Source organism: Myxocyprinus asiaticus, chromosome 12 (genome assembly GCF_019703515.2).
Source record: "Myxocyprinus asiaticus isolate MX2 ecotype Aquarium Trade chromosome 12, UBuf_Myxa_2, whole genome shotgun sequence".
NCBI lineage: Eukaryota > Metazoa > Chordata > Actinopteri > Cypriniformes > Catostomidae > Myxocyprinus > Myxocyprinus asiaticus.
Genome location: NC_059355.1, coordinates 17,761,978 through 17,789,757, shown reverse-complemented (window position 1 = coordinate 17,789,757; position 27,780 = coordinate 17,761,978). Strand labels below are relative to the sequence as shown.

Here is a 27,780-nt window from a genome sequence, read left to right as displayed (position 1 = left end):
TACAACAGATAATAAGGCATATTGCATGAGGCATATATAATCTACTGTTAATACTGTACTGATGGTGCATGAGCACAAAAAAATAAATAAATAAAATAAAATTAAAAAAAAAACACGTTTCATACATGCTTCTCAGTTGGCCTTTCTTTAAGAACATTTTCACGTCAGTTTCAGCCTTTAAATCCCGATTTATTCCTCACTTTTTACGTAGGATAAAATCCATGGAATTTAGGACTGAGTATCACATAGTACAGTATGTGCACAGTAGCACTATAACCAAATCATTTGGCTCAACTATTCATTTTCTCTCAAACAATGATAACACCTGCAACCATGACAACATCTATCATGTATGTCTATAAAAGATGAACAAGCCAATAAGAGTAGGTTTTGGGCGACACATATAGCTCCGCCCCATATGTAGCCCCGCCTCATTCTGCAGGCTGCAGCCAGGTTCTTCTCCAAGGGACCACACAGCAATTTGTCTGGAAAGTATTGTTCTTGTGTGTCTGTAGGGGGCGGAAGAGTCCCGACAGATCTGAGGTGGGAATGTATTGTCCAGTCATGCATGATTTTTTTGGGATACTAATTTACTCACTTAATACATCAATAGTCCATACACTCATATATGCATATCTATTTGATAATGCATGTATCAAACATTTTAAATCATCACTGTTACACTGTAAACATGTTTTCGTCATTGTGTTATAACAACATCTTTGTTTGCATCCATTTAACTTGATTTTATAGAATTTAAACGGGATTAGGTTGTAATCCTGATAGGACACGTTTTTTAGGTTGTTTGCTCATCTGCAAAACGTCGATGAGACGTTTCATCTCAGATGTCAATTCAGCAGATGTCTTTAAGATGTTTATGATTTAGAATGTTTGCAATTCTAATCTTTTTAAGATGTCTAGCAGATGTTAATTGGAATGTGATGCTTTCCAGATGAAACGCTCTTAAACAGACATCACGTGCTTTAGGCTATACATTTTAAAGTCTGTTAATCTGTTTGGGCTATTATAATTATGTTTTAAACAACATTATAATGTAGGTTAATAATTTTAAAGTAATTAATGACAGTTGTCATGATGTGAAGAGTTTTCTTCCATTAGTTCAGTTAAGTGCAGTAATAGACAATTTTAGAAGTGATTTAATTCGTTTAGACGCTCCATAAATGTAAAATTTTCAACATCATCCTACTTGTATTTATATATTTTTAGCTCAAATCACCGCAGAACGTCATTAGTCATAAAAAGAAGTTGTATTTTTGTGACGGTGACGGAACATTTTAAGGAAAGAAATCGCGTTTTTTTTTTTTTAAGATTTTCTTTAGAGAAGTGAGACGCGGTTTCTACAGAAGCGAGAAAAAAGAAAACCGCAGGGATTTACCACTTCTTACTCTTCAAACGCAAGAGAGAGAGAGAGAGAGAGAGAGAGAGAGAGAGAGAGAGAGAGAGAGAGAGAGAGAGAGAGGAAACCTTTCATGTGATAAACTCTTGTATTTGTGAATGTCAGTTGTGGTCCAGCAGGGATTGGTTCAAAGAGAAGTCAGACAGCGCGCAGGTCAGTGTCTTAAGTTATTTAATTATATCTTTTGTTAAAAACCGCCAGTTGTAAAAGTGGTAATCCGAAGAGAGAGATAAAAAAACATACGCATGTTAATTTACACACTCGAAGTGTTAGAATGCTTGTGGCCGCTGGGATGGACGGATAAGTGTTTTGTTGACGGTTGTTCGATGTGTTGTTTGTGGTAAGAGATCGTGGAAAGAAGGATGTGACAGCGGAAGTGCGAGAGGATGTAACAGCTCCTTTTCTTGTAAACACACACAGTGTGTGATGGTATGTGTGCAGGTTTCACTATATTTGTGAAAATGTCCTCACTAAAATAGTAAAACTAGTTGAAAACCCACTAGTGAGGACATTTTAGGTGGTCCTCACTAGTTAAAAAAAAAAAACTTGTTTACCTTTAAATCTACTGATGTGCACAGGTTTTTGTGAGGGTTAGGTTTAGAGTTAGGGTTAGGGGATAGAAAATATAATTAGCCTGCAATGAAATCAGTGGAAGTCTATTAGATGCCCTCACTTACAGTTGTGCTCAAAATTTTGCATACCCTAGCAGAAATTGTGAACTTTTGGCATCGATTTAAGGGTAGTGATCATATGAAGCCATTTATTTTCACATAGTTGTTTGGCTCCCTTTTTTTTTTTTTTTTTTACCCAATTTGGAATGCCCAATTCCCAGGGCGCTTTTAAGTCCTCGTGGTCGCGTAGTGATTCGCCTCAATCCTGGTGGCGGAGGACAAATCCCAGTTGCCTCTGTGTCTGAGACCATCAACCCACGCGTCTTATCACGTGGCTTGTTGAGCGCATTGCCACGGAGACATTGTGCATGTGGAGGCTTCACACCATCCACCGTGGCATCTGTGCTCAACTCACTATGCGCCCCACCATGAACGAACCACATTATGGCGACCACGAGGAGGTTACCCCATGGACTCTACCCTCCCTAGCAACTGGGCCAATTTGGTGGCTTAGGAGACCTGGTTGGAGTCACTCAGCACACCCTGGGATTTGAACTAGCGAACTCCAGGGGTGGTAGCCAGCGTCTTTTACCACTGAGCTACCCAGGCCCCTGTTTGGTTCCTTTTTATATAATAATGATAACAGAAATCACCGAAATGGCCCTGCTCAAAAGTTTACATACCCTTGAATGTTTGGCCTTGTTACAGACACACAACACACACACACAGGTTTAAATGGCAATTAAAGGTTAATTTCCCACACCTGTGGATTTTTTAATTGCAATTAGTGTCTGTGTATAAATAGTAAAATGAGTTTGTTAGCTCTCACGTGGATGCACTGAGCAGGCTAGATACTGAGCCATGGGGAACAGAAAAGAACTGTCAAAAGACCTGCGTAACAAGGTAATGGAACTTTATAAAGATGGAAAAGGATATAAAAAGATACCCAAAGCCTTGAAAATGCCAGTCAGTACTGTTTAATCACTTATTAAGAAGTGGAAAATTTGGGGATGTCTTGAAACCAAGCCAAGGTCAGGTAGACCAAGAAAGATTTCAGCCACAACTGCCAGAAGAATTGTTTGGGATACAAAGAAAAACCCAGAGGTAACGTCAGGAGAAATACAGGCTGCTCTGGAAAAAGATGGTGTGGTTGTTTCAAGGAGCAATATATGACAATACTTGAACAAAAATGAGCTGCATTGTCAAGTTGCCAATGCCACAAAAAAGCCCGGTTACAATATGCCCGACAACACCTTGACATGCCTAACAGCTTCTGGCACACTGTAATTTGGAGTGACGAGACCAAAATAGAGCTTTATGGTCACAACCATAAGCGCTATGTTTGGAGAGAGGTCAACAAGGCCTATAGTGAAAAGAATACCATCCCCACTGTGAAGCATGGTGGTGGCTCACTGATGTTTTGGGGGTGTGTGAGCTCTAAAGGCACGGGGGAATCTTGTGAAAATTGATGGCAAGATGAATGCAGCATGTTATCAGAAAATACTGGCAGACAGTTTGCACTGGGACGCTCTTGGACTTTCCAGCATGACAATGACCCTAAGCACAAGGCCAAGTTGACCCTCCAGTGGTTACATTAGAAAAAGCTGAAGGTTCTGGAATGACCATCACAGTCTCCTGACCATAATATCATCGAGCAACTCTGGGGAGATTTCAAATGTGCGGTTCATGCAAGATGACCAACGACTTTGCATGACCTGGAGGCATTTTGCCAAGATGAATGGACAGCTATACCACCTGCAAGAATTTGGGGCCTCATAGACAACTATTACAAAAGACTGCACGTTGTCATTGATGCTAAAGGGGGCAATACACAGTATTAAGAACTAAGGGTATGCAGACTTTTGAACAGGGGTCATTTCATTTTTTTCTTTGTTGCCATGTTTTGTTTTATGATTGTGCCATTCTGTTATAATCTACAGCTGAATATGAATCCCATAAGAAATAAAAGAAATGTGTTTTGACCGCTCACTCATGTTTTCTTTAAAAATGGTACATATATTACCAATTCTCCAAGGGTATGCAAACTTTTGAGCACAACTGTATATAGTGCACCCCGTCGGCCAACTGGAATTTAAACCTGGCTGGTCACTTCTGCTGGGTAGATAAGAATTAAAAGACTATGCAAGTTGCTAGCTAACAGATTGGATATTAAAATTATACCAAGTTTGCCTCATTTTAAATAAACACTAAAAACAGAGATGAAAATTAACTTCCTTGTGAATTTTACTTTTGCTACTTAAAAATGAACTTTTGGCGATATCTTCCAAAGTTTTTTTGAATTTTGCCGCATTTTTTTTTCTCTCTACACAGTGTTGATATGGCAACAAGTAAACAAATGAAGTTTCCTCTTACCAGCGTGGAAACATTTAAACCACGTGTGTTACAACTAGCCTCGCGTTAGTTTGTGACCCGCTCTCCCCAAAGTCCTATACAAATTTGCAAAATAATAATAATAATAATAATAATAATTTCATAAAAAACATATTTTTGACATCTCATGAAGCATATGATCTGTGAGAAAGTAGCTAACAAGTATAACAAGCATCTCTATTATTATTCTTGCTCATATTGATTTTAACAAAAACTTAGTGTGTGTAACAGTTTTCACTTAGTGGGGAGCGTGGGCACAAACTTACACTTTTTAGTTTTCTTAAGTTTGTGTAAATGTACTTGGGGTTCGATGTATTTTTCTTTTTTCGCATTAAATTCACATGTATCTATTTCACATATGTGGTCATGTTTCATGAATACAGCGTATCATTTTTTCACAATATACCTCAAAAAAAGAAAGTGAAATGTTACAACAGTTGTAACAGCTAAGGGGCACATTGTAATAAGACCACATAACAGCTTAAAATCCCCCTCTAACAACTGTATCTGATCTAATTAATAAGCCTAGAAGATAAACTACATTTTCATGTCAATAAAAGCCATTTGTTAACTTTGTCATATATAATATAGCAATATTTTTGACACTTGACAATAAATACACAACAAAGCCACAGAATTGACCGATATAATGCATGGATTGATGACAAAACACACACACACACACTCCCGTGCGCTCACACACACACACACACATGGAATTGCATATAGTTTTTTGTAATTGGGGCACATTGTAACAGTGTTACAACGTGTCCCATCTGCGCAACTGGGATTTAAACCTGGCTGGTCACTTCTGATGGCTATCTGAGAATTAAAAGATTATGTAAGATGCTAGCTAAAATATTGGAGATTAAAATGATAACAAGTTTGCCTCATTTTAAATAAACAGTAAAAACATTTTTACTTGCTACTTTAAAATGGACTTTTGGCGATATCTTCCAACGTTTTTTTATTTTTCCACAATGTTTTTTTATCTACACATTGTTGATATGGCAATAAGTAAACAAATTAAGTTTCGTCTTACCAGCGTGTGTGGAAACATTTAAACCACGTGTGTTACAACTAGCCCCGCGTTAGTTTGTGCCCCCGCTCTCCCCCGATTCAGTGACTCAATCACGACTTATGATTTTTGATCTGACAGACAAAACAGTTGAAAATATCACATATTAATGTACTTTAAGGAGTATTCCGGGTTCAATTCAAGTTAAGCTCAATCGACAGCATTTGTGGCATAATGTTGATTACCACAAAAATACATTTTGACTCGTCCCTAATTTTCTTTTTAAAATAAGTAAAAATCTATGTTCCAGTGAGGCACTTAAAATGGAAGTCAATGGGGCCAATTTTTATGTTTGTTTTTTTTTTTTTTTTGTTCAAATACTCACTGTTTAAAAATTATAGCCATAAGACGTAAACAATATGTGTGTTAACATGATTTTAGTGTGATAAAATCATTACTAACCTTTTCTGTGTAAAGTTATAGCCATGACGATGTAATGTCAACAAACCCTAAAATGACTGTTAAGATGACGATTTGAACAACTTTACAGCTCAAATAATACACAAGTTTTACTACAGAAAAATTAATGCAAGTGCTTTTATAAAATTATAAGCTTCACTTTTCTGTCTTTAAACCCACCAAAAATCGTCCCCACTGACTTCCATTGTAAGTGCCTCACTCTAACTTTATTTTGTTTTATAAAGGAGGGATGAGTCAAAATAAATTTTTGTGGTAATCAACATTATGCCACAAATGCTTTCGATTCAGCTTAACTTATAGGCCTACTGAACCGGGAACATTCCTTTAACCTCCACCTTTATCAAAGTAATTACAGTAAAATTCTGTCAGCAGTGTTGTACAGTTTGTTACTGGCAGCAGGTTCACCAGTAATTAACTGTTTGTTTGTTTTTTAGCTCTAGCTCGTACTGTCATAGTACATTTCAGTATAATACCATACTGACAGCTGCACACTGTATTTGCTAATACAACTCATGTATTTAAGTACAGTAATCTCTTGTATATTTACAGATTAACTGAAATAGTGTGATGTTCACGGTACTATGTTGTTGCTTACTGCGGCATATAGAAATTACATGGATGTTTGACTATTTACTGGTTTATTTTGCATTTATTTTTGTTGAAGTCTTAGTTACTTGTTTTTTAATGTTCAGTTGTCACCATTGTTGAGTTTTGTATGCCGAGTGTTGATATCTCTGTGTGTGTCTGGTTGACAACTCATATTCTACTATAAATTCACCAGAAACAACAAACATTCAGTTTACTGATATCACATTGCTGAAATATCCTCCACTGTTTTTAATTACATAATTTATGTGTAATGCATTCACTTTTGCCACACACACTGGCATTTGAAAGTTATGATCAGACTTACAGTCTGACCTTAAGTTTTGTCTTGAAGTAGCACAGTGCAACAACTTTACTAAAACACAATTATACTGGCTGCATGAACATAATATAATAATAAAGAAGGTGCAAGGTGCCAGCTCAAGAGAACACTAATCAGAATCAGAATCAGCTTTATTGCCAAGTATGCTTACACATACAAGGAATTTGTCTTGGTGACAACAATACAGTGTACAACAATACAAAAACGATACAAAAACAGCAGCAAGACATAGATAATAAAAAATAAAAAATAGTTATACACATACGAACATACACACACATACATACACACATACATATACGTAGTGCAATCTAATACAAATCTGTTATCTATTATGTACAGTGCAAATACAACTTTTTTGTTTGTTTGTTTTGTTTTTGTTTTTTCAGAGGAATGAAATGGCAGAAGAGGTTGGATGTGTTGGATAAATATAAAAAAAAGACTAAACTGTGTATTGCACATAGTTATTGCTCAATGGGGCAATTTAACTGTTCATGAGTTGGATAGCTTGAGGGAAAAAACTGTTCCTGTGCCTGACGGTTCTGGTGCTCAGAGCTCTGAAGCGTCGGCCAGAAGGCAACAGTTCAAAAAGGTAATGGGCAGGGTGAGTGGGGTCCAGAGTGATTTTTCCAGCCTTTTTCCTCACTCTGGAAGTGTATAGTTCTTGAAGGAGGGGGGGGGGGGCTTGGGGCAACCAATAATCCTCTCAGTCCGAATTGTCCTTTGTAGTCTTCTGATGTCTGATTTCGTAGCTGAACCAAACCAGACAGTTATTGAAGTGCAGAGGACAGACTCAATGACCACTGAGTAGAACTGTATCAGCAGCGCCTGTGGCAGGTTGAACTTCCTCAGCTGGCAAAGGAAGTACAACCTCTGCTGGGCCTTTTTCACAATGGAGTCAATGTGTGTCTCCCACTTCAGTTCCTGTGAGATGGTAGTGCCCAGGAACCTGAATGACTCCACTGCTGCCACAGTGCTCTTTAGAATGGTGAGGGGGGTCAGTGTTGGGGTGTTACTCCTAAAGTCCACAATGATCTCCACCGTTTTGAGCGTGTTCAGCTCAAGGTTATTTTGACTGCACCAGACAGCCAGCTGTTCAACCTCCCTTCTGTATGCAGACTCAACGTCATCTCAGATGAGACCGATGACAGTGGTGTCGTCTGCAAACTTCAGGAGCTTGACAGAGGGGTCCTTGGCGATGCAGTCATTGGTGTAGAGGGAGAAGAGTAGTGGGGAGAGCACACATCCCTGGGGGCCACCAGTACTGATTGTACAGGTGCTGGAAGTGAGTTTCCCCTGTCTCACAAGATGCTGCCTGTCCGTCAGAAAGCTGGTAATCCATTGACAGATAGGCATGGGAACAGAGAGTTGGTGTAATTTATTCTGGAGTATAGCTGGGATGATGGTGTTGAAAGCCGAACTGAAGTCCACAAAAAGGATCCTTGCATATGTCCCTGGTCAGTCCAGATGTTGCAGGATATGATGCAATCCCATGTTGACTGCATCACCACAGACCTGTTTGCTCGATAAGCAAATTGAAGGGGATCTAGAAAGGGTCCAGTGATGTTCTTCAGGTGGGCCAACACCAGTCTCTCAAATGAATTCATGACCACAGACATTAGGGCGACAGGTCTGTAGTGATTAATTCCTGTGATTTTTGGTTTCTTTGGGACAGGAATAATGATTGAGTATTTGAAGCAGCATGGGACTTCACACTGCTCCAGTGATCTATTGAAGATCTGTGTGAAGATGGGGGCCAGCTGGTTAGCACAGGATTGAAGACACGCTGGTGAGACGCAATCTGGGCCTGAAGCTTTCCTCGTCTTTTGTTTCCGAAAGACATGGCTCACATCATCTTCACAGATCTTAAGTGCAGGTTGAGTAGCAGGAGGGGGGAGGAGGGGGGTTGCAGGAGGTGTTGGTGTTTGTGTGAAGTGGTGGTCAGAGTGGGTGTGGGGTGTGAGATTGGGCCTTTCAAATCTGCAGTAGAACACATTCAGGTCATCAGCCAGTTGTTGGTCCACCACAGGGTTGGGGGTAGGAGTCCTGTAATTTGTGAGTTGTTTCATGCCACTCCACACTGATGTAGGGTCGTTAGCTGAAAACTTATTTTTCAGCTTCTCAGAGTATCTTCTTTTAGCCACTCTGATTTCCTTGTTCAGTGTGTTCCTGGCCTGATTGTACAAGACTTTATCCCCACCCCTGTAAGCATCCTCTTTGGCCTGACGAAGCTGCCTGAGCTCTGCTGTAAACCATGGTTTGTCGTTGTTGAACTTTAAATAATTCCTAGTAGGAATGCACATATCCTCACAGAAACTGATATATGATGTAACAGTATCTGTGAGCTCATCCAGGTCTGTGGCTGCAGCCACAAAAATACTCCAATCCGTGCAATCGAAGCAGGCTTGTAGTTCCCGCTCTGCTTCACTGGTCCATCTCTTTACAGTCCTTACTACTGGCTTGGTTGATTTTAATTTTTGCCTGTAGGTTGGAAGAAGATGAACCAGACAGTGATCAGAGAGTCCCAAAGCTGCTCTAGGGACAGAGCGATATGCATCCTTTATTGTTATGTAGCAATGATCCAGTATGTTCCTGTCTCTGGTGGGGCATGTAATGTGCTGTTTGTATTTGGGCAGTTCACGTGTGAGATTTGCTTTGTTAAAATCCCCAAGAATAATAATAACTGAGTCCGGGTATTGTTGTTCCGTGTCTGTGATTTGATCAGCCAGCTGTTGCAGCGCTGCATTCAAACACACGTTTGGCACGATATACACACTCACCAGAATAAACGAGGAAAACCCCCGCGGCGAGTAGAACGGCTTACAGTTAATAAAGAGCGCTTCCAAATTAGGACAGCACATCCTCTTTAACGTTGTTACATCTGTACACCAACTTTCATTGATGTAAAAGCATGTTCCACCGCCTCTCGTTTTCCCCGTTAACTCCGCGATGCAATCTGCTCTGAACAGTTGGAAGCCCGGCAGATGTAACACACTGTCCGGAATGGCTTCACTTAGCCAGGTTTCTGTGAAGCACAAGGCAGCAGAGGTTGAAAAGTCCTTGTTTGTGCAGGTGAGAAGATGTAGTTCATCCATTCTGTTAGGAAGAGAGTGGAGATTCGCAAAATATATGGTTCAAAATATCACTAGTTTTCACAAAGATGGTATCATGATTTTTAATGTTCATTTTCCCATAATACCTTGCAAATAACAACACCTTACTGTAAAACTAGTCACTTTGCAGTGAGCCTTCTCTTGATGTCTCAGAATGCAAATTTTTTTATCTAGTTGTTTATGCTGTACGAGAATATATGTGGTGTGTTAGTGTGGGTTGATTGTGGTAAAGCCACACACAAAGTTTTTCCAACCTTAATAACTGCATTACTTGACTAATAGACATTGACCCTGTCTAACTTTTTTTTAACTATAATTTTATTTAACATTTTATTTGGTATAATTATAAGCAGTTTTGGCTTCTAGCTGTAGTTGTCAGTGTGTGACTGTGTTCATCTGTGTGTGTGTGTGTGTGTTTGAGGGAAAGAATCACTCGCAGATGGTAAAGTGGTTATTTTGACAGTCCCTTATCTTGAGAAAATCCTTTCTATTTGAATTTTAAAGATGCTTTATTTATTTATTTATTTACATTGAACCTAAAAAGGGGGTAAAACATTTCATAATAAAAATTGGACATTTTGTGGATATTTTCTTAATTATTGTGTATTTGCCACTAAGGCATCATATCATCCACACACTGACATGTGTGTGACACTGACTACATGATGCAACTCACCATCGACTAATGTGAACTGTGTCAATACTGATGCAATAGTTTTACTAAGCATATTGATTTCCTTTAAAGAGGAAATCATGTCATAATGTGTATGTAGATATAAGTGCTGGAAGTCCTGTCAGTTATGAGCAAAGTTTACACCACTGTCAGAGGTTTTCAGAATTTGTGCTCCTGATAATTACACAGATCACAATGAGTGTTACACTGAATGTTATATAGAGTTAACAGACACATTACACTATGTAACACAATTTTTGTTCCTGGGTAGTAAGTGACTATAAATGACTATTATTCCCCACAAACTTTGCTTTTGTGACCAGGACAGTGATATTTTGAAATGTACCTTTTTCCAATGAGAAAACGGGCGGATTTGTGTTTTTCGTTCACATAAAGTCATAAAAAAACAACATATGAATCCAAAATCTGTGGTCCGACGAAGACACCTTTGCCTCAGATGCTTAGGGAAGAAGTCTTGAAAGTTCTTGAAGGCTGCCGACTCCTTATTAAGAGCTCTGACAAATTGTTTCATAAGGCCCAATTTGATGTGCAGTGGTGGCATCAGCACCTTCCGGGTGTCCACCAGTGGCTCCCACTTGACGTTGTTCCTCCCATAGAGAACTCGGTCCGTTGTGGCCAGTCCCTCCTGTGGTAGTGTGCCTTGGTGTCCCTGCTGTCCCAAAGGCAAAGATAGCAGGGTAACTTGGTAAAACTGCCTTGGAGACCCATCAGGAATGCCACCATTTTGAAGTCTCCTATGACCTCCCAGCCATACTCATCATACTTCAAGGCATCCAGCAAGGTCTTGATGCTGTTGTAATCCTCTTTGAGGTGCACCGAGTGAGCCAGGGGAAGAGACGGGTACTTGTTATGGACCAGCATGGCTTTGAATATTACTTTAGTATAAATACATGTTAATTTGGATTCATATGTTGTTTTTTTCGGACTTTATGTGAACGAAAAGACACAAATTAGCTTGTTTTCTCATTGGAAATAGGTACATTTCAAAATATCACTGTCCTGGTCACAAAAGCAAAGTTTGTGGGGAATAATAGCCATTCCCTATCTGTCACTCTCTCGACGTTGTGTCGATGTAGTGACACTAGGGGTCACTCTTGGGAGCCCGAGACACCTCTGGTCTTTGATAAAAGGCCAATGAAAATTGGCGAGTGGTATTTACATACCACTCCCCTGGACATACGGGTATAAAAAGAGCTGGTATGCAACCACTCATTCAGATTTTCTCTTCGGAGCCAAATGGTCGATGTTTACTTAGCTGACTGTTCATTCACCTCTGCTGGATCTGACAGTGCATTTCAGCAGCTTCTCCCTCCTCTGCACTGGTGCACCGCAGAGAACGCCCCTGGGCGCTTCGGCAGAAAAAAGAGAGTATATTTTTCTGAAAAAGTATATTTCTCTAAAAGAGCGGCACACACGGAACGTCTTTTTAAAGACGCATCTTTTTAAACATGCCTTTCCGTTTGTGTGTTATTCTTGTTTGCGGTTGTTACCTCTCAACTTCTGATGGTCATGATTGCTGTCTTTCGTGTCTGGGCGTGACCCACATGGAGACAGCGTTCGTGGATGGATCATGTACTCACTGTGAGAACATGACCATGGCAACGTTGCGGTCGCGGCTTGCTTTCGTAAGAAGGCGATTTGGGGACCCCAATGGGACCACCTCTGCCGGGTATCCCCCCACAGACCTCCCATTCCCCAGCACGCTCGTCTGCCCCGATCAGGCTTCCGGATGAGTCCGCCGGCTTGTCTCACGCCGAGTTCGACCTCTTGTTCGGAGCGCAGCATCGGAGAGCGGGCTCATCCAGTCTGACGCAGAAGCCTCAGCTGGGCTCCCCCCCTCGTCCCCTTGGTCCCCCTCGCTCGGAGCTTGGATGCGTGGCTTGCACTTTCCAATCCGTCGCGATGGCTGATCCGGACCGTCTGACTCGGATATGCGATTCAGTTTGCCAGGCGTCCGCCCAGGTTCAGCAACATCCACTTCACTTGTTTGAAGGGCGAGAGCGCTGCTACCTTGCACACGGAGATCGCTACCCTCCTACGGAAGGATGCAATAGAGCCTGTCCCTCCAGCCGAGATGAAGAAGGGGTTTTACAGCACCTACTTCATTGTACCGAAAAAAGGTGGTGGGTTGCGGCCAATCTTGGACCTGCGAGTACTGAACCGGCTATACACAGACTCCCGTTCAAGATGCTGACGCAAAAACGCATTCTGCTGTTTGCAATGGGCACGCAGCCACCGGCTTATGGATGGGCCCGTGGCTGCATTGGCACATGAACTGCCTCGAGTTGCTGGCAATTCTGCTCGCCCTGCGGAGGTTCCGGGCATTGATCCAGGACAAGCACGTGTTAGTTCGGACAGACAACACAGCAACGGTAGCATATATCAACCGTCAAGGTGGTCTGCGCTCCCGTTGTATGTCACAACTCGCCCGCCGTCTCCTCCTCTGGAGTCAGCAGCACCTCAAGTCGCTGCGGCCACTCATATCCCAGGCAACCTCAACAATGCAGCAGACACGCTGTAACGGCAGGTTACCCTCAGGGGAGAGTGGAGTCTCTACCCTCAGGTGGTCCAGCTGATCTGGAGTCGATTCAGACAGGTAGCACAGGTAGACCTGTTCGCCTCCCAAGAATCCTCCCACTGCCCGCTCTGGTACGCCCTGACCGAGGCACCTCTCGGTATAGACGCACTGGCACACAGCATGGCCCCCTGGACTTCGCAAATATGCGTTTCCCCCAGTGAGCCTACTTGCACAGACCCTGTGCAAGGTCAGGGAGGATGAGGAGCAGGTAATCCTGGTAACACCCTACTGGCCCACCCAGACATGGTTGTGAGTGACAGATGTGTGACAGATAGGGAATGTCCTGGTTACTTGCATAACCTCCGTTCCCTGATGGAGGGAACGAGACGTTGTGTCCCTCCTACCACAACGCTGAACTACCCGCTGAAATGGCCGGGACCTTGTCTCGGCTCCTCAGCATAAAACCTGAATGAGTGGTTGCATACCAGCTCCTTTTATATCCGTATGTCCGGGGGAGTGGTATGCAAATACCACTCGCCAATTTTCATTGGCCTTTTATCAAAGACCAGAGGTGTCTCGGGCTCCCAAGAGTGACCCCTAGTGTCACTACATCGACACAACATCTCATTCCCTCCATCAGGGAATGGAGGTTACGCAAGTAACCAGGACGTTTTCTATCCTTTGAGGCATAAGCAATTAGGAAATAACACTTACTACCCAGGAAAAAAAATAAAAATAATTGTTACACAGTGGTGGGTAGTGCCTATGAAATGCTTTTATGTTTAAATAATTCAGTAAAAAACAATCCACACTATAATATACAATCAAAATGTACACATTTCCTCATCAGTATTAGTTATTCACAACAAGCGTATCTGTATTCTGATCTCTTTGTCTGTAGTCTAATTTCTTTATCTATACTCTGATCTCTCTATACTGATCTCTCTATTTGTATATTGATCTCTCTATACTCTGATCTCTATCTACTGTATACTCTGATCTCACTATCTATACTCTGATCTCTCTATACTGATCTCTCTATTTGTACATTGATCTTTCTATACTCTGATCTCTCACAGAGCTCTGCGAACTTTGCTAGTTTTTTAATTATTTTCATGTTGTGATCCGTTGAGATTCGATACACCCAATTACATACTTGCTCTTTGAGGTAAATATGGCAAAGAAGTCAAAATTCTCAGACTCTGGAGACATTAAAAGACACTTACGTGTTCAAGCTGAGGCCTCTGACGGGACTGCGAGACGGGGACTCGATTTGGATGGCACGTCGGGAGAAGATATTCAGCATCAGTTGTCCAACATGTCGGTGATGTTGACGAAGGTTCTTGCTGACTTGGAGGATCTCGCTGTAATAAGGCGATCGATTACGATCGATTATCTAGAAACAAAATTCTCAGAGTTGTTTACAAGAGTGACAGAAGTTGAAAAACGAATCGATTATCTTGAGTCATCAGAAAGGGAATTAACCGTTAATCCGCCAGCGTCCAAAACAGATTTGGAATTAATTTCGGAAAAACTGGAATATTTCGAAAATATGAGCCGAAGGAATAACATACGAATTGTTGGAATTCCTGAGCATGAAGAGGGCAGAGATATGGTGAAATTCCTGGACGAGTTTTTCCCGAGTCTGCTCGACATAACAGGCCATAAACTGGAAATCGAGTGAGCTCACAGAGTGCCAGCTCACAGATCTGCTGAGGGAGACAGGCCTCGATGCATTCTGGCCAAATTTCTGAAATCATCCGATAAAGATCTCGTGTTGCGCCAGGCGAGGAGCAAAGGGAAGCTTTCTTGGAAGGACCATAATATTTTCTTGTTCCCGGACTTTGCGAATTCCACAAGAGAGAAACGCGATCAGTTCAAGGAATGCAAGAAACTCTTACATCAGAAAAAGATCTTGTTTGCTCTGATGTTCCCGGCCAAACTGAGAATAGAAACGAAGAATGGTCGCAAAGTATTTACTTGTCCAAAACAGGCACTCTCCTTTATAAATACATTGGAGTAAGCCATTTGATGTTTCTTATATTAGTGGACTGACTCGCGGTTCAGGGACTCTATTATCTGAGGAAGTTGGGTGCCATTTTTGTTTCTTTTTGTGTTGACTCTGCCTAGCGGCTGGAGTTTGTTTTATGGCATGACTCCAAGAAACTTTTGCTTTGACGGAAGATTTTTTGTTACACTGAAGTTTCCGGCCAGATCGAGAATGGACACTTCGGATGACCACAAAATATCTATATGCTCACATAAAGGACGTCTTTTATAAAGTTGTTGGCGCTGTCGTGCGCGGGGTTAATGCGCACGGTTTTTTTTTTTTCTGTTTGTTTTGTTCCGGGGGAAGTTCGGGGTTTGATTGTTGCATTAATGGGGAATGTGGTCTGTATAATTTTGTTTTTGACACACTCATTTTTAAAAAATTTTTATTATATAAATATGTCAAATGTTAATGTGAATGGGTTATCTCTCTCCACATGGAATGTGAATGGGTTGGGGTACCCCATAAAAAGAAGGAAGGTTATTTCTGTTCTTAAGCGCAAGAAATATGATATAGTGTTTTTTTCAAGAAACGCATCTTTCCCAGCAAGAAGCTGAAAAATTTGGGAAGATATGGGGTGGACATATTTTCTTTAGTGCTGGCTCAAGTAAGAGCAGGTGAGTCATTATATTGATTAATAAACATCTACAATTCAAATGTCTCAAACAGATTAAAGATAAATTAGGAAGAGTCATTGTTGTGTTAGGAGAAATTCAGGGGCAAAGGTTGATTTTGGCTAATATTTACACACCTAACGTTGATGATCAGGGCTTTTTTATAGATCTTGTTGGATGTTGCAAGCCGCTGGCACCCCTCATGATATAATATTGGGAGGAGACTTTAATCTTTTGATGGACTCAGTCCTTGATCATAGGGAAGCAAAAGTGTGTAAACCCCCTAAAGCTACATTTCACAAGATCTGTAAAAATCTTGGTCTTGTAGATATCTGGCGACTTTTGAACCCATCTGGTAGGGATTATACATTTTTTTCATCAGTTCATAAGATTTAATCTAGAATAGATTTTTTTTTTTTTTGATATCGAAGTCCCTCATTTCATCTGTTGTTGATTGCTCAATTGGAAATATCTTAGTCTCAGATCATGCCCTGAGTTTAGAGATATTGCCACATACAGAGAAAAGGAAATCATATAACTGGCGCTTTAATGTATCCCTTTTGCAAAATCCTGATTTTCAACAAATGTTAAAGACTGAAATCAGTGTCTATATGGAGACCAACTGGTCCTCGGTATCCTCTGTGGGCGTGGCTTGGGAGGCACTTAAGGCGGTTCTTAGGGGTTGAATCATACAGTATGCCTCATTTATCAAAAAATTCAAAGCACGAGAACTTGTGGAGTTGGAAGGAAATATTAAAAGTGCCGAGGCAGAGTTGAAGCGCCGTATGTCATCTGATGGCCTCAGAGAATTGACCCGATTGAAATACAGGTATAATACTATTCTGTCGCAGATAGTGGAGTTTTGGTTGTTCAGGGCAAGACAGTCATACTTTGAGTCAGGGGACAAAGCAGGGAAGCTTTTGGCAAGATATATTAAGCAGAGAGAGTCTTTTTCTACTATTCCCTCAGTGAAATTTGCTGGTGGTGAAATTTTTACCTCAGCCACTGATATTAATAATGCTTTTAAAGAATTCTATCTTGATCTCTATAGTTCCACGTCTTCGTCTACTGATGAGGATATTAGGAACTTTGTGGAACTATTAGAACTCCCTAAACTGACGAATGAGCAAAAAAACTCTCTTGATTCTGAGATAACCTTGGAGGAACTTGACGAGGTAATCAAGTCCCTACCTACAGGCAAGGCTCCGGGGCCAGATGGTTTTGCCGCTGAATTTTTTAGATCTTATGCTACAGAATTGGCTCCACTTTTGTTAGAAGTTCATACTGAATCATTAAAGAATGGAAAGCTTCCATCAACCATGACACAAGCCCGGATCAGTCTGATTCTTAAAAAGGACAAAGATCCAAGTGAGTGTAAAAGTTACCGTCCAATTTCCCTGATCCAGCTAGATGTAAAAATTCTGGCTAAAATTTTGGCTAACCGATTAAGTAAAGTTATGACATCTCTTATACATATAGATCAGGTGGGATTTATTCGGGGCCGCAGCTCTTCTGACAACATTAGGCGTCTCATCAATATCATGTGGTCAGTGGGGAATGATCAGACTCCGGTTGCTGCCATCTCACTTGACGCCGAAAAGGAGTTTGATATGGTAGAATGGGATTATCTTTTTAAGATTTTGGAAATGTATGGGTTCGGGAGTATGTTCATTGGTTGGATCAAGTTACTTTATAGACACCCTGTAGCAGCGGTACAAACAAATGGATTAATTTCAGATTATTTTACTCTGGATAGGGGCACCCATCAGGGTTGCCCTCTTTCCTCATTATTGTTCTGTCTTGCCCAGGAACCATTAGCAGCCGCGATAAGAAAAGATGATGATTTTCCAGGGGTGATGGCGGGAGGTGTGGCGCATAAGCTTCTGCTTTATGCAGATGATATTTTATTATTCGTCTCCGACCCCACTAGATCTATGCCTTGCCTCCACAGAATTATTAATTCCTTTTCCAAGTTCTCAGGATACAAAGTCAATTGGTCTAAATCCGAAGCTTTGGCTTTGACAGCATACTGTCCAGTAACGGCCTTCCAGCCAGGCGCCTTCCAGTGGCCCAAACAGGGCATTAAGTATTTGGGCATTTTATTCCCAGCAAATTTGTCTGATTTAGTCAGAGTTCATTTTGACCCTTTAATAAAATGGTTTTCAAGCGATGTAGACAGGTGGGCTTCATTACATTTATCGATGATTGGGAAGGTTAATGTTATTAAAATGAACTGTATTCCAAAATTTAACTACTTGCTACAGTCTCTCCCTGTAGATGTCCCCCTCTCTTATTTCAAGCAATTTTAATAGCATAGCGAAGTCTTTCATTTGGAGTGGTAAGCGCCCCAGACTACATTTCAATAAATTACATAGGCTGATTGACAAAGGTGGGCTAGGCCTACCCAAGATTTTGTTTTATTATTATGCATTCGGTCTCAGACATTTGGCTCATTGGTTGCTTCCACCTGAAAGAGCCCCTCCCTGGTTCTGCATTGAACAAGAACTCCTTGCCCCTATTTTGCCATTGCACAGCCTTTCCATCAAACTAAATAGAGAAGTTAAATCACACCCCGTTATTTCACGTTCACACTCAGTATTGACAAAAGTGTCCAGAGTTTTAATTCAGATATTTATCTAAATGTTGCCTCGAGCCTATGGCTAAACCCCAAACTATGCATTAATAAGTCCCCTTTTTGTTGGTCAGAGTGGATTGCAAGGGGGGTTAATTCACTCGGTGATCTTTACAAGAGCGGTGTGATGAGATCCTTTGAAAATCTGGTTTTGGAGAGATACAAGGGTGCGCCTTATACAATTCAAGATTTTACATCGGTTCTATTGGACCCCCTCTAAATTGTATAGACTTGGTCTTAAAGACACACCCACCTGCTGGCGATGCCAATCAGAGGAAGGAGACATGGCCCATGTTTTTTGGTGGTGCGCTGAGATTCAGGAATTTTGGTTGAAGGTACAGAGTATTCTGTGTGACGTGTTGGGCATTCGGATTTCGTTTTGCCCCAGACTCTGTGTTTTGGGTGATGGGGCGGTCATCGACGTAGGTGATAAATACATAAACAATTGGATCCTCACTAGTGCGATGATAGGCAGGCAGATTGTTTTAAGGGGTTGGAAGTCGGTGGGAGCACCCTCAATTCGGGAGTGGTGCGAAGAGATGGGAAGGGTGGCAGCCTTCGAAGAGGTATCATGTATCATATATATATATGTGAGTGTATATATATATATATATATATATATATATGTGAGTGTATATATATATATATTTATGTATTATTTTATTCTCTGTAAATGTGTGTACTTATGTAAGACCACGGGGATGTTCGTTTGGGGTGGGGTTCTTGATCGGGGAGGGGAAGTAGTGGGTGTTAATGTCGAATCACTGTATATATGTTTTGTTTTTCTTTGTTTTGAAAATTAATAAAATGTTAATCACAAAAAAACAAAAAAAGAATAAGTGTGATTAATAAAGGTTAATAAGTGTTAAGACTTGGTCTCAGCTCCTAAATTGTTTAAGAGTGATGGAGAGGTATCCTAACCTATACGAGTAGCATGATGACTACTCTACAACAGGGGTGCTCACACTTTTATGGCATGAGATCTACTTTTTCATAATGGTATTCCAGTAAGATCTACCATGCAGTGCCCCCTCAGCCAGACCACTGTACCCCCTCTGTCAAAATGTTGTATTTGAGACAATTTTTATAATTTAGTTATTATCTTTTAAATGTGTTTTACTTTTTTGACAGCCTAAATATTCAACTCAATTGTAGAATAAATTAAATAAAGCAAATTAATCCTTAAACTATTTGTGGTGAGTAATTGAACATTTCAGGTGAAAGGTGTCTTTCAGGTGACTGCTCTCTTGTTAATTAGAAAATGTTGTCTGCTATATAATTCAGTCAGAGCTCAAAGGCTAAAAGAATTAAATGGATTTAAGAAAAGGAATTTACCTAGGATAAGGATTTAACTAAATGATGTAACTAAAAAGTGCAAGCATAAGTGGAGAGATGCGGTGCTCAAGACAAGATGACACTCCGTGCGTTCAGTTGTTCTAATTATGAGTGCAGCGGTTTACTACTTTTTGCTGTGTTTTGTTAATGAATATACGTTAAGTTGTCTTAAACAATTATTTAGGTTGATTGATAGAATTTCATGCACTCAAACAAACAAAATTCATAGCAAAATTCCATCAAATTGAATTCAGTTTTTTTATTTTTTATTTAAGTAATCAAATTGAAATACATTTCATGGAATTGTGTTATGAAATTGAAATGCATAAATCTTGGAGGCCTGGGTATCTCAGTGGTAAAATACGCTGGCTACCACCCCTGGAGTTTGCTAGTTGCTAATTTGAATCCCAGGGCGTGCTGAGTGACTCCAGCCAGGCTTCCTAAGCAACCAAATTGGCCCGGTTGCTAGGGAGGGTAGAGTCACATGGGGTAACCTCCTCGTGGTCGCTATAATGTGGTTCGATCTCGGTGGGGTGTGTGGTGAGTTGAGCGTGGATGCCGCGGTGGATGGCGTGAAGCCTCCTCATGCACTATGTCTCCGTGGCAACGCACTCAACAAGCCACGTGATAAGATGCATGTGTTGGCGGTCTCAGACGCAGAGGCAACTGGGATTCGTCCTCCGCCACCCGGATTGAGGCGAATTACTACGCGACCACGAGGACTTAAAAAAAGCACATTGGGAATTGGGCATTCCAAATTAGGGAGAAAAAAAAAAAAAAAAAAAAAAAAAAAGGATTTGCATAAATCTTAAAAATAGTAAATGTTTTGGGGTGTGCGGTCCAGAGGATCATTTGATTAGACATTTATTAGACAAAAATGTTAATTTTGGGATTTCAAATGCCCCCTCCGAAATTTCAAATGCCCCCTCAGGTCAATTATCCTGGCTCCTACTCTGTATTTCACTGTCACACAGCCACGTACCTGCATTACTGTGAGCGCTCACAACAGTGCGGTAATGTTAGTATTATATTTGACATTCGTTTGACATTCGCGACAATACCCATTAAACTGTCCGTACCTATAACATTTTCAAGCCAAACAAACTTGGAAATGCATGAATAGGTTTTCTTTGAATAGCACAAGCTGAATTTGAAAAAAGGAGAATTTTTTTTCATATCAATTTTATTAGCCCTATAAATCAATTAAACAATTTAACCATTTGACATTATGACATCACAATATGAAATGTTGTTAAAAATATCCCTTTCATGACACAAGGCTCTGTTTGTGGAATTTACATTCTATATCTTTTCAAATAAATATAGTAATGTAAATGTTTGTAATATTTTAATTCCATTAAACTCAATGACCGTTTGACCTAGAGACATTAAACCAACTGCAAAACACTCAGAATATTAGTCTTTATATAGCACAAGGCTTGTTTTTTGAGTAAATGTTCAGTACTTTTTATACAGCTTCAATTATCCCTATAAATCTATTAAACTCAATGACCTTTTGATCTAGAGACATGAATCCAACTGTAAAACACTCAGAATATTATTCTTTATATAACACAAGGCTTGTATTTGGGAGTAAATGTTCAGTACTTTTTATACAGATTCAATTATCCCTATAAATCTACCCCTAATCTTTAAGAATTTTGTTATTTGAGTAGTTTGTCTACTCCCTTTACTGTTTGACCTGTTAACGAGATCGACCAGTGGTTGTCTTGCGATTGACCAGTTGATCGCGATCGACGTAATGAGCACCCCTGCTCCACAAATAAGAATGAATGTGTTGGACTTATGATAGTGGAATTTGGGCAGATGTGTTTCGTAGTTAAGCTAAATGAAATCCATCAATATATTTTTTTTAATTGCAGCACATTTTTTCATTTAATGAATACATTGAAACTCATTGTTGAAAAATGTTATGGGCTAAAAAAAAAAAAGCTTTCAGAGGGCTGCAACTAATTAATAAAATCTAAATATCACTAAAATGATAAAAATCAGTGATGAAAATAATCAACAATGAATTCAATTATGATTAGTTGAGGTTATGGGAAAGAGATTTGAACTTGGTATTACAGGATGGGGAGTGGGAAAGAATGTAATTTTTTTTTTTTTTTTACTTTATCTAGGGATGCAAGAGTATGCCTTATTTAGTTTAAGATTTGCATAGTTTCTATTGGACTCCCTCTAGATTATTTGGTTGGTTTAAAAGACACACCGAACTGCTGGCGATATCAGTTGGAGGGTGGAGACATAGCCCATTCTCTGTGGTTCTGTGCTAAGATTCAAGAATTCTGGGTAAGAGTTCAGAATTGTGTCTGTGAGGATCTAGATACTCAAATTTAATTCTGCCTCAGACAATATTGGGCAATGGGGCAGTTATTAAAGTAGGTGACAAATATACAAAAAGTTGGGTCCAAACTAGTGTAATGATTGGCAGGCAGATAATTCTTAGAGGATGGGAGCCAAAAGGCACTCCCCCATTTCAAGAATGGTTCACCGAATTGGGCAGGGTGGCAGCATTTGAAAAGATGTCATATAAACAGCTTGGCAAATTAGACATGTATGGTAAGAAATGGGACAAATACATGACCTTTCTGGAAGGCTCTCAGTGAGGACCATGTGGAGAGAAATATGATTATCATCAATTGTAAATTGTATCCATTGTGGAATTTTTCTTTTCTCCTTTTCTCTCTTTATTTGGTGATTGCTATATTTTTATTTGCTCAAAAAAAAAAAAAAAAAAAATAATAAAAATTGAACATATACATCTGTAAAACGCTTTACACACCTCCGTCATTAAATCAGAAAACATGGCATTTCATATTTCATGTCAATATAAAGATAACATGCTGAATGTGGTGTAGGGTCTAGCTTACTCTTTAACCTAGCTACTGTAACAATGAAAAAATGTTTTCACATTCACATGGAAATTCGGGATAAATTAAACATTAGATTAGATGAACATAAAAATTATGTATATATTGTATGTGTGTAACTCAGGCTTGACCACAGGGATATTTGTTGAGGGTTAGGTTGGGGATTGGGAGGGGGATAGGGAATTAATGGGGGTTAAAAGAGGATAATTGTTGATTCTGTTTATGTTGTGCTTTATTTTGTATTTGTATGGGAATCATTAAAAAAGTGTTAATCAATTATTATTATTAGTTGAATATCTTTGCACTAGCACTGCAACCTCTGTCAGTGACACCAATTTACAGTAGTGAAAATGTGTTTCTATGGGGAAAAAATGGTACAGAGCTGCATCTGAAAAGAGCCATACCCAAGCACTATCTAAAATGTTTAATAAGCTCATAGTTTTGTGTGGGGTGTCAGGTGTTTTAACAGATTCCTTCTGCTGTTTAATGTGCTTGAGAGATGTTTAACCCCCGCTCATAACTTACATTTTACTGATTTATTCTTATTTGTAAATATTATAAACTCAAAGTCATGCAAGTTTCAAGTTTCTCATTTTGCAAAATAACCTATCCAAAACAGCAAGTCATTATTACTTCAAAAAGGCCAAAAATTAAATAAAAATAAATAAATACACAAAAACAAATTACAATATTCAAGGAGTGAAGTCACCAAATGATGTGCCACAATAAAGTATTGTTAATATGTTGAATGTCAAATTTTTCACTAAATTGAACCGTGTTTAACTTAAATCTTATAAGTAACTAATGGGATTATAACATTTTGGTTTAATTTCATTTCATTTTGTGATTTAAATTGTGCTTCTATTTATATTTCTTTCTTTTTTTTTTTTTTTTTAGATTTTTCCCCTTTTTCCTCCCAATTCCCAATGTGCTTTTAAGTCCTTGTGGTCGTGTAATGATTCGCCTCAGTCCGGGTGGCGGAGGATGAATCCTAGTTGCCTCCGCGTCTGAGACCGTCAACCCACGCATCTTATCACGTGGCTTGTTGAGCATGTTGCCACGGAGACATAGTGCGCGTGTAGGCTTCACGCCATCCACCGTGGCAACCATGCTCAACTCACTATGCGCCTCACTGAGAACAAACCACATTATAGCGACCACGAGGAGGTTACCCCATGTGACTCTACTCTCCCTAGCAACCGGGCCAATTTGGTGGCTTAGGAGACCTGGCTGGAGTCACTCAGAACACCCTGGGATTCGAACTAGCGAGCTAGCGAACTCCAGGGGTGGTAGCCAGTGTATTTTACCATTAATCAAAGAATTAATCAACAGAAAATAACCTATTTTCAAAATATTGTTTTATAATGTGTTGTATTAAATCATCAGTGATTTCATGATGTCATACCAACTAGGACATATTACCCTTGCAGGCTCACTATTGGCTGATTCTGTGGGGTTGGCCATTTTGTGTAGACATCACTGTAGTCCTTATTTCACAAGTCTTAGACTTTGCTGAAATTTGCTTTAAGCATCTAGAAGCTCCTACTCCTATACTCTGAACTCTCTCGATCTATACTCTGATCTCTTTAGTCTCTCTACTCTGGTCTCTCTTTCTATACTCTGATCTCTCTCTATCTATACTCTGAATTCAATATCTATACTCTGATCTCTCTATATATACTCTAATTTAAGATTGCTCAAGATGGCGCCGAGTATGGCTGCTGCGTTGCGAGCTCCGACCCAATGTTGCAGTTTTTTGTTTGTTTTGTCCACAGTTCTTATGTTTTTTGTCTTGGATGTTGTCTGTCTTATTGTCTACGATAGACAAACACTTTTGGACATTGGTTCTGCAACAGCACACCGAAAACTGGACTTTAAATACCTCAATGTTTACAAACACGACAGCGGAGCCCTTTGTCTGGACAGCCCGGCTGCAGAAACACAGCCAGAAAAGGGGAAGGAGAGCCGGCGTTCTCATCAGACTAAGACGTCGCGCAAATTGACCCCTGCTACCCAGTATTCTACTGGCAAATGTTCAGTCTCTGGATAACAAGCTCTGCGAGCTGAGAGCGCGGATCTCTTTCCAACAAGAGACGAGGGACTGCTGCATTATCTGAACAGAATCTTGGATGTCTGTGGAGATTCCAGACTCAGCCATCAAACCCGTGGGGTTCTCCGTGCACCGAGCGGACAGAGCGAAAGACCTTCCAGGTAAAAGCAGAGGTGGTGGTGTATGTTTTATGATCAACAAATCCTGGTGTGATCAGAGGAACGTACATTCTATCAAATCTTTCTGCTCTCCTGATCTGGAATTTCTCATACTTCTGTGTCGACCATTCTGGCTACCGAGGGAATTCACAGCGGCCATTATCACAGCTGTGTACATCCCGCCACAAGCCGACACAGACCGGGCACTCAAGGAACTGTATAGGAGTATAAGCAAGCAGGAAACCGCACACCCTGAGGCCGTGTTCATTGTGACTGGGGACTTTAACAAAGCCAACTTCAAGTCAATAGTACCGAAATACTACCAACACATCAGTTTCAACACACGAGGGTACCGGGTTTTGGACCATTGCTACTTTCCCTTCCGGGATGGCTATAAATCCCTCCCCCGCCCTTTGGCAAATCAGACCACTCTTCCGTTCTGCTTCTGCCCGCTTACAGGCAGAAACTGAAACAGAAAGCACCCTCCCTCAGAACGATCCAGTGCTGGTCGAACCAATCAGATTCTATGCTACAAGACTGTTTTGATCACACGGACTGGGAGATGTTCCGGTCCACCTCTGATGACGACATCGAGGTCTACGCTGATACCGTAACGTGTTTCATCAGGAAGTGCATAGAGGATGTTGTACCGACCAAAACCATACAAATCTACCCTAACCAGAAACCATGGATTAATTGCGATGTTCATGTGGCACTTAATGCGCGGACCTCCACTTTTAATTCCGGGAAAGCGGAGGAGCATAAACAAGCCAGTTATGCCCTCCGCAAAACTATCAGATCAGCCAAATGCCAGTACAGGGACAAAACTGAAGGACAGTTCAACACCACCGACTCTAGAAGCATGTGGCAGGGAATTAATATCATCACAGACTTCAAAGGGAATAAAAACTCCGCTGTGAACACCGCTGCCTCTCTACCGGATGAGCTAAATACTTTTTATGCTCGTTTTGAGGGAAATAACACTGCCCTCGCGGAGATAGCTCTTGCAGCCGAAGCTACAGAGGTTAGTTCACTCTCCGTCTCTGTAGCAGATGTAACCCGATCCTTCCAATGGATGAATATCCGTAAAGCTGTGGGTCCAGAAGGCATTCCGGGCCGCATCATCAGAGCGTGCGCGAACCAACTGGCTGGTGTTTTTACGGACATTTTCAACGTTTCCCTCTCCTTGTCTGTGGTCCCCACATGCTTTAAAACATCCACCATTGTGCCTGTACCAAAGCAATCCAAAATCACTTGCTTAAATGACTGGCGTCCTGTTGCTCTGAACCCCATCATCAGCAAATGCTTTGAGAGACTAATCAGAGATTACATCTGCTCTGTGCTGCCCGCTTCACTGGACTCACTGCAGTTTGCATACAGCAACAACTGCTCCACTGATGATGCCATTGTATGACTGGCTGCATCACTGCCTGGTATGGCAACAGCACCGCCCTCAACCGCAAAGCCCTGCAAAGGGTGGTGAGAACTGCCAGATACAACATCGGAGGTGAGCTTCCCTCCCTCTATATCCATCTATACCAGGCGGTGTGTGAAAAAAGCTTGGAGGATCATCAGAGACTCCAGCCACCCGAGCCATGGGCTGCTCTCACTGCTACCATCAGGCAGGTGGTATCGCAGCATCAGGACCCGCACCAGCATATAGAAAATTACAAAGCAATGATGAATCCGTGAAGCCAATATTTCTTCAGTGTAAACCTTATGAATGAAAATGCGTGTGGTGATTTTAAGTTCAGATCGGATGGCCGCATTCTCGACTCCGTTTGCAGTCTCCGTTAATTGTGCACGTCTTAGAAATCTAAGCTTATAAAGAGCATTAACTATATCATACACATTTTCCACTTCTTCAAATGTCTGTTTGAAATGACTGATCACATTAACAACAAATGTTTCACACAATTCACATGTAAGAATTTATAAATCAACCTGAGTTTGATGTTTAATTCCTGACCAAAGAAGTGATGATTTTATAGTGGAGCTCGACTGTAAGTTGACCACATTTATATCCACATTAAGGTAATTATCTGGTTAATCCTTTATTCCAAAAATGCCTCCTCTAATTTCTATCTATTCTCTGATCTATCTATACTCTGATCTTTTTCTATCTATACTCTCATTTCTATCTATTCTCTGATCTCTCTATCTATCTGTACTCTGATCTCTTCCTATCTATACTCTTATCTCACTATCTATAATTCAGGGGTTGGCAAAATTTTTGACATGGAGTGCCATTTTTTATTTTCCTGGTCAATGGCTGTGCTATAATTTATATTTTGAATAGATTCAGATTTTTATCAGATTACGTTTTCTCGTAATTACGTACGTAATTTTGAGTGTGACCATGGTTTAAGGATGGTGTACCTGTATGCTGGCTTGGAAATCTCAAGGATTAATAGTGGTGTTTTCCTTATTACATGACGTGTTGTTCTGAAAGCAAAAAGATACAAATGAAACATGGAATTTAGGTTGTCATCCACGCAGCCTGACCGAAGCAAAGCGGGCGCGTTGACTCATGTGATTAACCAAAAGTGAGGTGCTGCCGGCTCGTGATGCGCAAATGGCTTGCACGCACTGTACGAGTCTGTTGGGTCTCGTCACATTTTATATTTTTGTTTAGCCTCCCATTCAGCTCATGAAAACACACTGCGTGATCATGACAAAGGATTACATTAAGATGTAGATTGGAATGTAGATGTGGAATTTCATATGAATAAAATAGTCTACTCCTCTCTCGTCATTGTGATTACCCCTCCGCATACCAATGCTGGCACACGTGCCATTGGTTGCCGACCCCTGCTCTGATTTCTATCTATTCTCTGATCTCTTTCTATCTATACTCTGATCACTCTATCTATACTCTAA

At 40.6% G+C, this 27,780-nt stretch overlaps 2 protein-coding genes across 3 annotated transcripts in view; one reads left to right on the top strand and one right to left on the bottom strand.

The window, feature by feature from the left end:
- Positions 1-27,780, bottom strand: part of LOC127449037 (uncharacterized) — a 254,002-nt gene that overhangs the window by 168,825 nt on the left and 57,397 nt on the right. The window lies entirely within an intron of this gene.
- The window catches only part of LOC127449017 (uncharacterized), a 63,977-nt gene continuing 37,720 nt past the window's right edge, over positions 1,524-27,780 (top strand). Inside the window, exon 1 of one of the 2 annotated variants that reach the window (XM_051712092.1) lies at positions 1,524-1,570. The gene's annotated coding sequence lies outside the window, so the exon portion shown is untranslated. The remainder of the gene's footprint in view (positions 1,571-27,780) is intronic. The other variant, XM_051712089.1, reaches the window with a different exon arrangement.